The sequence below is a fragment of the Tenrec ecaudatus genome, chromosome 2 (assembly GCF_050624435.1).
Source record: "Tenrec ecaudatus isolate mTenEca1 chromosome 2, mTenEca1.hap1, whole genome shotgun sequence".
NCBI classification, from domain to species: Eukaryota; Metazoa; Chordata; class Mammalia; order Afrosoricida; family Tenrecidae; genus Tenrec; species Tenrec ecaudatus.
Window position 1 is genome coordinate 276,043,641 of NC_134531.1, and position 14,199 is coordinate 276,057,839.

Sequence of the window (14,199 nt, forward strand, 5' to 3'; positions counted from 1 at the left end):
GGGAGGAAGGGGGAACTGATCACAATAATCGACGCATACCATCTGCCCCCTAATGAGATGAACAACAGAAACATGGGTGAAAGGAGATAGCGGTCAGTGTAAGATATGAAAATAATAATAATTTAAATTTATCAAGGGTTCATGAGGGTATGAGGGTGGGAAAAGCAGGGGGAAAAGAAGAGGTGATACCAATGGTTCAAATAAAAAGAAAAATATAAAAAATGATTACAGCAACATATGTACAAATATACTTGATACAATTGATGTATGGGTTGTTATGAAAGTTGTAAGAGACCCAATAAGATTATCTTAATAAAAAGAGTTCATGAGACATTCCCACCCACTAAAAAACTGCTATATGGGGAGAACTCATATGAAATTATACTCATCCAACACCACAAATTATATTTATTTGCATGTTATCATATCGATTTTACCTGATAAAATGAAATAATGTATCAAACCAGGGAAAGACTCAGTGAAAAGAATAATAATTGTCAGTAACTGAAAAGAATGTGTTCCCAGAATGGTAAGACAGATATCCTTATAATGAAAAAAGAACCATCAAACTTAAAAGAAAACTCAGTTGTCTTCCTGGCTAAGGTTACGCCATTTCTAGTTTTCATATCTCTCTATTTCAGAAGTACCTTTTGAGAAGGCAGAGAAAATGTTTATATTTATTTTCCAAAAAAAATCCAAACAAAAAGGAAATAAAAACACAAGTTTTTGTAGTTATCTTTTCTGGTTTTATTCAAGATAAATGAGGAAAATTTTAGGATACTGCACATTTAACTCAGAGAAGAAAAGTCAAGACAATTAGCCTTGCATTATGTCAGGGTTGCCTACTAGAAGGATTAAGTATTCTTTCTAGAGTTCCAAATTTTAGAACTAAAATCAAATCTCAAAATATAGAGAGAATCTGGCTAGGAATATAGCCATCAGAAAACAAGTCTGGAACAATCTCCCTAGCAAATGCAGGAGAAGTCTCAACAGAGGGAACTTAATAGCTGGAACTCGGAAGAATAGTATAAAAAAATAAGCACAACAAACTTATTTTTTCCCCTTTTTAATTGGAGTTCAGTAATGACAACCAATTGTTTCTGTTCCTGACCTCCTTTCACCATTGACCAGTATTCGAGACAGTTTGGAGTACTTCCACTGTCCTTGCATGAGCCAGATTGGAGCCAGGTCCGATTTTAATTCACCAAACAAAGCCATTCACGTGGCTGACTGCAGGAAGCACTGTGTGGATAGCAGACAGCATAGGTGGATTGACACAGGTATCTTCTCAATGCAAGCATTGTGTTTTGCCTACATATATAGTGTTTTACCTATTTATATTTAATGTATATGCAAGACATACACATATGTATATCCTCCTCTTCTGGTTTGATTATGTACTTATACTTTTCTCCTGCCCCATATATTATATCTCTCTGCTTTGTCTCTTCCTCTATTAAAAAATATCCTTCCACACTGCTTATTGAGTATTCTTACTGCTCTTAAAGTATATTTTCCTATTAATTTTACAAATATTTTGGTCTATCCAATTGTCCCCTTACTAGTACCACTATTACTTTAATTTATTATCTCTCTTTTGCATCCCCCACAAATTCTGCACATACCCATCTCCCTCCCTTTTTTATTCATTTGTCCACTGTGTGTTCTCCAGGTACTGTTATATGTCTCCCTTATAATTCAAAAAGATAATTGCTCCTATGCAACTTAGTAGCACACATACCACTAACAGATACACCACAATGCCATGGAAATACCAATCAACCACATTACACCCACAATTCAAGAAAGAAAGGAAAAAATAATAAAACCAGAAATAACAAAAAATCCAATGAGCACTCTAATGAAGATACCCTTGAACACCAAAAATAGAATTCATAAAAATGATATTTAGGTTCCTACAAGAGATGTAGGGTACACTCATGAGAACATTGGAAGAAACAGAGAAGCTAAAAACCTCACACCAAAGAATGCCAGAAGCTAAACGTGAGATTGCAGATTTAGTCCACATGGCAAAAGACCTGAAAAATAGTTAGAGAGAAAAGGAAGATGGAATCATTGAACTTGAATACAGTCACTCTGACTACAACCAGTGAAAGAAAGAATTTTAAAATTGAGAGGGGAAATAGTGGAGAAATCTACAAATTAAGTGAGACTCTATCAAAAGAAACAACCTATATCTCTTCCAATCTGGTAGCAAGAATAAACAAATAAAACAGAAAAATTAGAATAAGAAATCATGGAGAAAAATATCCCCAACATTACAAAGGAGGAGTGAATAACTATTCATTAAGCTGAGAGAGCCCCAAATAGGACAAAGCAAAGACATGGAGACAAACTTCAAGAGAAAGGTGACAATCTTTAAAGCAGTGAAGGGGGAAAGATCACCTATAAATGCAAACAGTTAAGAAAAAGCAGAGACTTTGTTGCAGAAGCTATGCAAGCAGGAATGCAATGGAGTGACACATATAAACCTCCGAAAGAAAAAAAAATCAAGAATCATATACCCAGCAAGAGGAAGAAATAAAAGTACTTCCACAGAAGAAAAAAAATGGAATGCATTTGTAAAAGAAGACTAACATTGAAAAAACAAGATCACTGTGAGCACAGAATCTAAAACAACAGCAGACAAATCGGAGGGCACTACCACCCACAAACCAATCAATGAAGGCAGTATTCAAAGCACAGAAATAGAGAGGAACAAAGACACCAAGGAAACCACAGAAAATAGGGGAAATATACCAAACACAAACAGAAAAATAACAGCACTAAGCTATTATAAATCAATAATAACACTGAATGTGAATGAGTTAGATACACTGATCAAAAAATAATAGACTGCATTAGAAAGTAAGACCTATATATGCTGCCTATAAGAGACAAACCTTAAATTCAAAGACAAAACTTGACTTAAAAATAAAGAATGATGAAAAAGTACCAAGCTGATGGAAATCATAAAAGGCAAGAATGGTAATATCAGTGTGTGATATAATAAACTTCAAGATAAATAATATAATGAGAGACACTACATAAAGATTAAAGGAATACTATGCCAGGAACATATAACCATGATGAACATATATGCATTCAATACAAGAACCCTTGAATACATCAATAAAATTCTCAGAGTTGAAAACAGAAATAAACAACCCTGCAGGAGTCATAGGAAACTTCAATTTACCACACTCAACGAAAGACAAATCATCAAGAAAGATAACAGCAAGACAATAGAAGGACTGAGCCACAAAGTCAATCAATTCAACAAAGAGCACTCGATCCAACAGCACAGTGCGCACGGTAGATCCACTAGAACAGAACACAAATTAGGTCACAAAGCAAGCTAACAAATTCAAAAACACTGAATTACTACGATCCGTTTTCTCAGGTTACAACTGTACAAAGCTAGCATTCAATAACAGAAAGAAAGAAACAAAAGGAGAAACACGTGGAGACTGAATAATAATCTACTTTAAAAAGGCTAGAAAATAAATTGAAGGATGAAATTAAGAAATCCCTTTAAACAAATGAGAATGACAACCCAAAACAATAAAACTTTTTGGAAACATTAAAAGTTATTCTTAAAAGGCCATTGAAGACTTCTGGGAAGATGGCGGAGCAGGTCACCCGCCTACTCTGAGAGCTCTTTTGAACAAAGTGGGTTTGGTGGCTAGGTAGCCGAGTTGTAGGAATCTGGTGAGGGAAATATCTCCCTGGGACAGCACCCCACCCCACCCCATGCATTTATCCTGAGCTGGGGCCTCGGTGATCCAGCACCCAATGCGTGGGACATCTTGGGTCACTAGACCACCGCCATTGCAGCTGTGACTAGTTATAGACCCACTCCATCTCCAGACCAGGACTCTGAGCCCAGAGTTGCTTGCCTGCTCTGACGAGACACGCACAGCGGTCGCAAGACCCCCATAGCAGCTGCTTTTACCACCGCGGTGCCCTGCAGGATCCCCAGCGCCAGCTTCTAAGCCTGCCCCTGCCCTGCCTCTGTCAGCACCCCTTGTGGCCCCAGCATTTTCTGGCTGGTGCAGGAGGATCACCCCTGTGCTGCTGCTCCCGCCTGAGTAGCCTCTGTCCACAGGCTCAGCTCTATAGGCCTGCAGGGACCTGGGAGTGTTTGCTGATCTGAAGAGCATTTCCCCCCACATAGCCCAGTTCCAGAGCCCAGATCAGCACCACGTCCAGTGACAGCGAGGCCTCGCGGACCTCCACCTTCTATAACGCATCACTAGAACTTGCAGGGAAAGAAGGGGGAAATATATATACAGCTTTTATCTCATGCTGTTTTCTCTCTCTTTGTTTCGTTAACTTTCTGTGTTTTCTTTTCTCTTCTTTCTTCCTCCTGTATCATTATTTCTTGGACTTCTCTTCTGCCCCTTTTGTGTAGGTTTTTCTTCTCTTTTTTCTTCTCCCAACACTTCCACCATTATCACTTCTTTTCTCTCTTCTTTTATAGCTTCTCCTTCTTCCTCTCTCTCCATTTTTTACTGTTTCCTCCCAAAATTTTGTTAAAAATTATTTTTGAATTTTTAACCTTTTAAATTCTTCTTTTTTATTACTAAACAAAAAATGGGTTGCTAAGGGTACCCTGACAAACCAGGTCAAAGTAGCCTGAGGGTACTCACTGAGGCTCCAGCCCCCACTCCAGTTGCTGACACATCTCACCACTGCAGGTCACTGAGCCTTCGGGGAACTCTGCCTACACAGCAGTCTGACCCATCCTTATAGCAGGTCATAGGCAGTCGCCTGAAAGAATCCTTAACAGTAACACAAATAAGGTTCCCCTGGCCTCCCAGAACCATGTGGCCTATAAAAGAATCAAGGGAAATTCAACAGACCACAGCACTCCAGCCCTCCCCCCCCCAAAAAAAACAACCGGAGAGATGAAACATAGTAGCAGAGCTAACATCTCTGAGAGAAGAAACAGATACAGATCTGTCACAGAAGGAAATCATCAGAAGTCTGCTTGCAGTAATACAGGAGTTGAGGGAAACAACTCAGAACCCAGAATAAGGATTCAATGATAGAGGAGACAAAGTCCACAATAGAGGGTATGAAATCCACCCCCCAAAGGGAAGTGAAGAAGCTTACAGAGGAGGTAGTGGAAGCCACACACAAGGTCACAGAATTTATGATTAGGCTTGAGGAGGCAGAGAACTATATCAGTGATCTCCAGGACATTAAAATAGACCCAAGCAAGTGAGAAAGACAGTCAGATAGGAAAATTAAAGAAACAGAAGATAGCCTGAGATCAATGACAGATGTTATGAAGAGGAATAATATTCAAATAATCGGTCCACTGGAGTACAACACAATACACAAATCGATAGCCAAGATAGCAAAGGAATTTCTGGAAGAAAACTTTCCCACCCTACCAAGGTAGAATGAAGCACTCATATAGGAAGCAGAAAGGACACCAGCTAGACTAGACCTCAAGAAGAACATGCAAAGACATATAATATTAAAATTATCCAACTTTAGGAAACAGAAAACTTTCGAGAAGCAAGAAAAAGGAAGACAGTCACATACAAAGGAACGCAAGTAAGAATATGCTCAGACCTATCAACAGATACCATGAAGAGGAGGAGAGAATGGAGCAACATCCTCCAAAAGCTTAAAGAAAAAACGCCTCCCCCAAAATCCTGTACCCTGTCAAGTTATCCATTAAGATAGATGGTGAGATAAAGGTCTTCCAGGACAGGGAAAGACTCAAAGAATATGCTGTAAGACACCTGACCATGAAGAAGATATTGGCTGACTCCCTATGGCCAGAGGATCAACCTCCACCAAGAACAAATAGGAGACCACCATACAGCCCATCTCCATCTAGAAGTCCACATGTCAGCAACAATTACTAGGACAACAGGGTCTCTGATGGAAAAGAGGACAAGATAGAAACTCTCCACTCAAACACAGCACACTGATATGAAGTCAGAAAAGTAAAGACCCCCAAAACAAAACAGGGTATGTCAACTATGAATCCACAGTTACTGATAATAACTCTGAATACCAAAGGACTCTATTCATACATTAAAAGAAAAAGGCTGGAGGACTGGCTCAGAAAACATAAGATGTGCAATAGACACATCTTAAGTACACAGACAAGAACATGCTAAGAATAAAGTGTTGGCAGAAAGTTTACCAATTGAATTATATCTCCAAAAAGGCATGGGTGGCGATCTTAATCTCCAACAAAATGGACCTCAAGATCCAAACCATTAAAAGAGACAAAGAGGGACACTACATAATGCTCAAAGTTCAGTAAACCAAGAAGCATCTAGCATATTTAATATTTATGCTCCTAATAATGGTGCGACGAATTTCATCAAACTATTAAAAATATGAAAAAAGAAATCATGGACTCAACAATCATAGTAGGTGACTTTAACACTCGCTATCAGAGAAAGACAGAGCATTGGGAAAGAAGCTCACCAAAGAGGCCACAGAGCTAAACAATGTAATCAGGCAGCAGGGCCTGATATAAATTTTATGAGCTTTCCATCCAAATGCAAAGGATTTCATATTCTTTTCAAGTCCACATGAATCTTTTTCAAGAATAGACCACATGCTGGGACACAAGTCCAACCTGAATAAATTGAAACACATAGATATTATCCAGACATCTTTCTCAGATCACCATGCCATAAAGCTGGAGACTAATAAGAGGATGTCCAGAAAAGCAAGGACAACCAATTGGAGAATGAACAAGATCTCCTGCGACATGAATGGGTACAGGCCCAGATCAGAGAGGATATTCGAAAGTTTCTAGAAACTAACAAGAGTGAGAATACAATGTATCAAAACTCATGGGACACTTTGAAGGCAGTTATCAGAGGTAGCTTGATATCATTAAATGCACATATGAAAAAATGAGAGAGGCGTATGACAGATACTTTAACACAAAACCTCCAATAACGAGAACAAAGTCAGCAGAACAACCCCTCCAATAGCAAGAGAAAAGAAATAATAAAAATCAGGACAGAGTCAAACCAGTGGGATGACAAGAGAACAATGCAAAAAGCTGGTTCTGCGAAAGAATTCGCAAAATTGACAGTCCTCTGGCAAAGCTTACCAAGGATAGAAAGGAGCAAGCATCAATAACCAGGATAAGGGGAATCAGGGGCAATAACAACAGACCCCAATGAGATTCAAAGGATAATCACATAGTTCTATGAAGGTCTGTATTCTAAAGAATTCAGAAACATGGAAGACATGGATAAATATTTGGAAAAACAGTCTCTCTCTTGATTATCTCAGAGAAGTCAAGAACCTCAACAAACCCATTGTGAAAGAAGAAATAGAGAGGGTCATCAAAATCCTACCAACAAAAATAGCCCCAGGGCCAGATGACTTCAGAGCAGAATTCTACCAAGCATTCACGGAAGAGTTGACACCTATCCTCCACAAAGTATTCCATAACATAGAAGAGAATGCCAAAACTCCCAAACCCATTTTGCAAAGTCAGCATTACTTTGATACCCAAACAGGGCAAAGACCCCACAGGTATAGAAAATTACAGAACAATATCTTAATGAACATAGATGCAAAAATCCTTAACAAAATATTGGCCAGTAGAATACAAAAATATATAAACCATATCATCCACCGCAACCAGGTAGGATTCATCCCAGGGATGCAGGGATGGTTTAACATCTGAAAATCCATCAATATTATACACCACGTCGAGAAGCAAAAGGATAAAACCATATGATAATATCCATAGATGCAGAAAAAGCATTTGACAACATCCAAACCCATTTCTTTTTTTTTTCATTTTTACTTCTTTATTTAAAATCAATAGTCATAACTGTAAAAAGAACACATTTAAAAACACAAGATACATTTCAGTGATCAAAAAATACAATCATCATTCATATCTACTGTACATTTCAATTTGCCAAAGTCAAGAAAATGAAAGATGACATGGAATATCAACCTTCAAACATACTCTTAACTGCTAAAGAGTGGAGTCATCACTGAAGAATGTACTGTTTTGTATTTCTAGACACCTGTTCCAATACAAAAGGTGGGGAGTAGGAGTGGGCAGGTAAGTTTCCTCATGTTTCTAAATAAATATATGTGGGTAACAGGAATTACAAACTAAACTTCAAAAGCATTTAAATTAAAACAACATTTAAATAGATGGTCATTGTTAAAAACAACTGAAACAATGACTTTATCTTTTCTCAGTAGAAATGACACTGAGCATCTCTCCACAGTAATGGCTTATTAAATCATCCAAGACATGTGTGGTGACCCCTACATGGCAGCATGATGCAGCTTTGCCATGAATTTATTTTCCAATTCCTAAAATATCCTCATTTACCTACAATACTTGATGCTTAGAATATTTCAAACATATTTTTCTTCATACTTGTTTTTGATGTGTGGAATTACTAGAGTTGAGAGCTTTAAAATAACCCATTTATGACCAGTATTTGAATATTGCAGAGAGAATACTCCTTTCATGGTACATAAGGCTTCCTTAAGCTAATTTTATCAACTATTGTAACAGTGGTGCTGGTGGTCATAAGTGACATTTTATATTTTTTTCCTCTTAAAATATGTAACTGATGTAACTAAGTAGTAAATAAGTTACAGTGTTCATTTTATTTTTCTACAAGGAATGACTGTTTTCAGGCTTTCCCTTGAAAAGCAAAAATGAAAGCAGACTAATTATAGCATTAATTAACAGTTTAACTTCTGCTAAACTAAAATCAAACTTCAAATGATAAAGAGTAGACGTATGTGTTATTAAGCAAAAAATGAAAACCAGTGTAATTTTACCAAAAGAAACTTAGGAAAGAAAACATGGGAAGAAGTTAAACAAGCAGAAAGTAGGTCCCAAAGATTACATTATGACTCTGAATTGATATTCAAACAAAAACAATGTCTACATAAAATTATTATGAATATTTCGTATACTATGAAAAGATGAATTTCTGAAGTGATGGCAATCACTCAACTACCATGTCAAAAATAAAAACTCCGATGAAACGGAAGTTTCATTTGCTAACGTCGATGTGCTGAGTGGCTCTGCTGGGCCCTGCTACTGATCGGTGTCCACAACAGCAGGAGCTACTTGTGCTTCTCACTCTCAGCAGGTGCGAGAAAGAGGAACATTTGAAAAAATCCTAAATATCCCATCTTTTCAAACTCCAGAGTAAGATAATTTCGTTATTTAACAACACTGAAAATTTAAAGGTTCATAGAAAGTGAGAGTTTTACGAAGTATATACCTTTAACTTTAACATTCACTTTGATGTGCTTTTAGAATCTCTATGAGAGAAGCAGTTATTTCCCCATATCTTTTGGCAACAGGTTTAAAAGCAAAAGTAGCAGGGCTCTTGAATTCCATGATGTTTGCCCCCTTTTTTTAAAGCTAAATTATTCAGTATCTGTATTGTTATTGCACTCATATATTGCCCGGAATATATCTATTCGCAACACAGCAAAAGTGATTGCAACAAAATTCATGTAAATAGGTCTACAAAGTGTTTGATTTCCTTATTACATAAGAAAGTTTTTCTAGAGGAAATGCAAACAACTATAACTTAGATTATATATGTTTATCAATTAACCTTATATAAAATTAAATTTAACCATCAGCACTACAAATCCGTAGGAAATCAGAAAAATATTTACATTACAGTCTTGACTATTGCAGTCCACTTTGAAATCACTCAGTTAAAACAGCATTTTCCCAAGATTTAAAGAAAAATAGATTTTATAAAAGGGTTCTTTTTAATCACTTAATACATCATTTTTGTTACTGTGACAAAAACAAGTTATACTTCTTTCCACTGTAATTTGCTCTGATGAAAGAAATGTTCTCTTTTTAATTCCTAACAAATGCTACATTTTCAAGAGTAGAGAACTATGAGTAGGCATTCCTCCTTGGTTTAAGTTATTTGTCTCTAAAATATGTCAAGTATGCTTTTAAAGATTCAGGAAGAGGCAACTTCATGATTCTTTCTCTCAGCAGGTTTTGAGGAGGCTCTTCTGGCTTCATGGCCTCACTGTGACCTTTCTCCTCCTCCTCTTTGCTGTCTTCTTCCATTTTTTCATCTTCCTCCCTATTTGGAAGCCGAGGAAAGAACTGATTACCCACAAACACATAAGAGTTGGAGTTAACAATCTGTTTAACTCTCTTTCTTTTCCTTTTTGGGGGAGCTCTGGGCGGAAGCCCCTTGGCCTTTATCTCGTCATTGATGACATTTCTAAGAGTACGGCGGATGTAAATGCGAGCCAGATCCTGTAGGTTCCTGACAGCACACGGAGGGAGTCCCACTGAATCTGGTTTACCATTGTCATTCTTACTTGGCTGCACAAGTGGAGCAAATGAAACAGCAAGAATACTTTCACTTTCCCAAGTGTCTTGTCCAGTTCGCATAATTTGCGTTAACTGATCCTCTATAGGCATGACTAGAATGCCACCAACTTTCAGTAGTATTTTCATGTAGTTTTCATGGTCTTTCTGAACTCCAGCTCCACAGTATATTCTATCATATTGTTGGCTGTCAGATGCTATCTGGAGGCAATTTCCAACAACAAAGGCAGGTTCACAAAACTCAAATCTGAACACTGTGCTTCTTGAAAGGTGCATGCTGGAGTATCTTCTTCATGGGATGGACAGATGTGTTCTTCACAGCAGGGACCTTGCCAACTTGCCCACATAATTCTTTTGATAAGCTGCTAGGAGATCAGGGTGACCTAGCCTTGACCTGCAGCTTCCCTCTTAGACAGAAAGTCTAGGTCTAGGAGCTGATTATCAAAGCTATCACTATTTCTGATGAAGCTCTCCAGCTTTTCCTTGGCATATTCGACCACATCTGAATGAAGCTCAATCCCATGATTTATTCCAAAAGGACCTGCAACCCGGCGGTCCGTCGGCTCAGCCGCAGAGGTGCGCAGGTCCAGGCGCTCGGGCTCTCGAGTCCCAACGACACCGGCTGCCCAACCACCACGCTACGCGGGGGCTGACGCCGGAGGGGCGGAGCCCGGAACCCGCGGCCGGGGAAGCCCGACCGTCGGCTGCGGCCCCAAACCCATTTCTAATCAAGACAATCATGAATATAGGATTGGAAGGTAAGTTCCTCAAGCTGATACAAGCCATCAATGAAAGACCAACAGCCAACATCATAATCAATGGAGAAAAGACAAAAACAATCCCACTGAAAAAGAGTACAAGACAACGATGCCACTGTCCCCACTTTTATTCAATAATGTTTTGGAGGTTCTGGCTAACAACATAAGACACCAGAAGGACATCAAAGAGATCCAAATGAGAGAGGAGGAGGTGAAACTATCGCTATTTTCACACGACAGGATCCTGTACATTGAAAACCCCAAAAGGTCTAAGCTGGAGTACTTACAGCGATAGAGAAATATGGAAGAGTAGCAGGATATAAGATCAATAAACAAGTCGGTAGGTTTTCCATACACATTGGACAGGACCATGGAAGAAGGGATTAAGAAGGATGTACCCTTCATAGTACCTAAGAACAAACTGAAATACCTCGCCCCATGCACAAGAATAAACTCAAGGTGGATCACAGACCTAGACGTTAAACCCCAAACCATCAGGACCATCAAGGAGGGAATTGGGACTAACCTCAGAGCACTGGCCCAGGGAACTCATAGGTTCACTGCAATAGGCAAGGTTACACACACAGGTGAACTACAAATCGACAAATGGGATTTAATAAGAATAAAGCACCTGTGCACCTCAAAAGACTTCACCAAGTGGGTGACAAGGCAACCCACAGACTGGGAGAGGATTTTTAGTAATGATACATCAGACAAAGGGCTTATTACTAAAATCTACAACACCATCATGACCTGCAAAAAAGAGGAAAACAGTTAACCACCTAAGGAAGTGGGCAAAAAACTGAAAAGAACTTTCACTAGGGAGGAGACCCATATGGCCAATAAGCATATGAGAAAGTGTTCCAGGTCATTAGGCATAAGAGAATGCAAGTCAAAACAACCATGAGATACCACCTAACATCCCTGAGGCTGACCCAAATCAGCAAATCAGAGAGCAACAAGTGTTGGAGGGGCTGTCGTGAAGTAGGAACCCTCCTCCACTGCTGGTGGTTGTGCAGATTTATACAGCCACTGTGGAAAGCAATCTGGAGATACTTAAAGAAAATGGAAATTGATCTATGTCATGACCCAGCCATCCCTGTACTGGACATATACCCGGTCGAAGCAACAAATAAAACATAACCAGTCATCTGCACTCCAATGTTTATTGCGGCACAATTCACAATCGGAAAGACTTAGAAACAGTCTAAGTTTCCATTTACAGATGAGTGGATTAGTAAACTCTGGCACATACACACAATGGATTACTATGCAGCACCAAAAAGCACGGGTGATTACATGAAACACGTTGTTTCGTGGGAAGAGCTGGAAGGGATCATGTTAAGCGAGGTTAGGCAAACTCAAAAGGACATGTATATCATGAGTCCCCTGAGGTAAGCACAATCAGCATGCCAGGAATTGAAGAATAAACACCTATCTCGCAATAAATGGGTGGAAGCCTAGATAGTTGGAGGGAGGGCAGGCCACACCTAGGGAGGTACATGAGAGTCCAACATAAAGAAGGGGAAGAGGGGCTGGTGAAGGGAGAGTGTGGTGGGGAGAAACCGAATGGATGGCACGGGGAAGGGGAGGGGACAGGGCACTGAACCACCCAGGGGGAGAGGATTGGTTGTGTCCCCACATAACTGGAATGTGCATGCAGACCCCACCATGACATGTCAAACCAGGAGGGCAATATAACACGTGAGGAATCCACAGAGACTGGCCCATACAACGGCCCCAACCATAAGAAGCCTGACACCCACCCCACCCCCCAAGAAAATGAAAATAGATCGTCTGGTCTGGGAAAGGAACTGACCTACCACACCACACCCAGAAGGAAGCTGAAGCAAAGGAAGGAGGAAGAACTGAGCGGAGTATACTTGGACCCACCAAGCTCAGAGGACGATAGCCTGTCTCGGAGGGCCCAATGTACAGAGAGGACCATATAGCCAACCACATGGCGAGATGCGACATCCTGCACTGACCCACGGCCCTACATGGGACAGCACCGGAGACACAGTGGGGGAAGTGTGACTGAGCTGACCCCACCACACTGAGGGAAACACTGGGGGCGTGCAATGAAGTGGTAGGGGAAGCAGAGCAAGGAGGTCCCGAGGGAGTATAAAGGATGGACTTTGGGGCCAGGACGTGGAACCCCATCAGACTCATCCAGAAAACACTCCTAAAGGTCAACAAACAGACCTTGAACTACTAACAGGTTTTTTGTGTTTTTTTCTTTCTGTCTTTTTGTTTTATTTTTTCTCTTCTTTTAAATATTGTATGTCAGTGGCTTTTTTTCTTGTTAGTTTGATGGAGTTCCTGCCATCGATGCCATGTTCTTATGTTCCACTTTGGTGTCAAGGCCATCCACAATTTTATGCATATATTAGTATATCTGCAGGTCCACCTAGATAAGATAGGCTGACTAACAATGTGAGAAGAAAATAATGGGACCAACGGTGCTGGAGGGACGTGAGAGTGTGGGAGGTAGGGGAAGTGAGGAGGTGTTGGCCAGCCCAGGGACAAGGGAACAACGAGTGGTTCAAAACCAGTGGAGAGAGGGGATGGGAGGACTGGTAGGGAGTGACCAAGGGCAAGGTAACTGAGAGGAATTACTGAAACCTGAATGAAGGCTGAACATGGTAGTGGGACAGGAGGAAAGCTTAAGGAAAAAGAGGAAAGGAGTAGGAGGCAAAGGGCATACATAGAAGTCTAAATATAGACATATACATACGTAAACATATTTATGATTATGGGAGAAATAGACTTATGTGCATATTATTTATAGGTTTAGTAGTAGGGTAACATGTGAACATTGGGCCTCCTCGCATACATTCCCTCAATACAAGGGCACCTTGCTCAGCTAAATGTTCATTTCATGATACCCAACTTCCCGACATGATTGTTGAAAACAGACGTGTGCATAAGCAAATGTGGTGAAGAAATCTGATGGTGCCCGGCTATCAAAAGATATAGCATCTGGGGTCTTAAAGGTTTGAAGGCATACAAGCAGCCATCTAGCTCAGAAGCAACAAAGCCCACAGAGAAGAAGCACACAAGCCTATGTGAACATGAGGTGTT

At 39.8% G+C, this 14,199-nt stretch overlaps 1 pseudogene; it reads right to left on the reverse strand.

Annotated features, from left to right (window-relative positions):
- Nucleotides 1–9,482: 9,482 nt before the first annotated feature.
- LOC142441482 (protein-L-isoaspartate O-methyltransferase domain-containing protein 1 pseudogene) lies at nt 9,483–10,916 on the reverse strand (annotated as a pseudogene).
- Between the last annotated feature and the right edge of the window lie 3,283 nt (nt 10,917–14,199).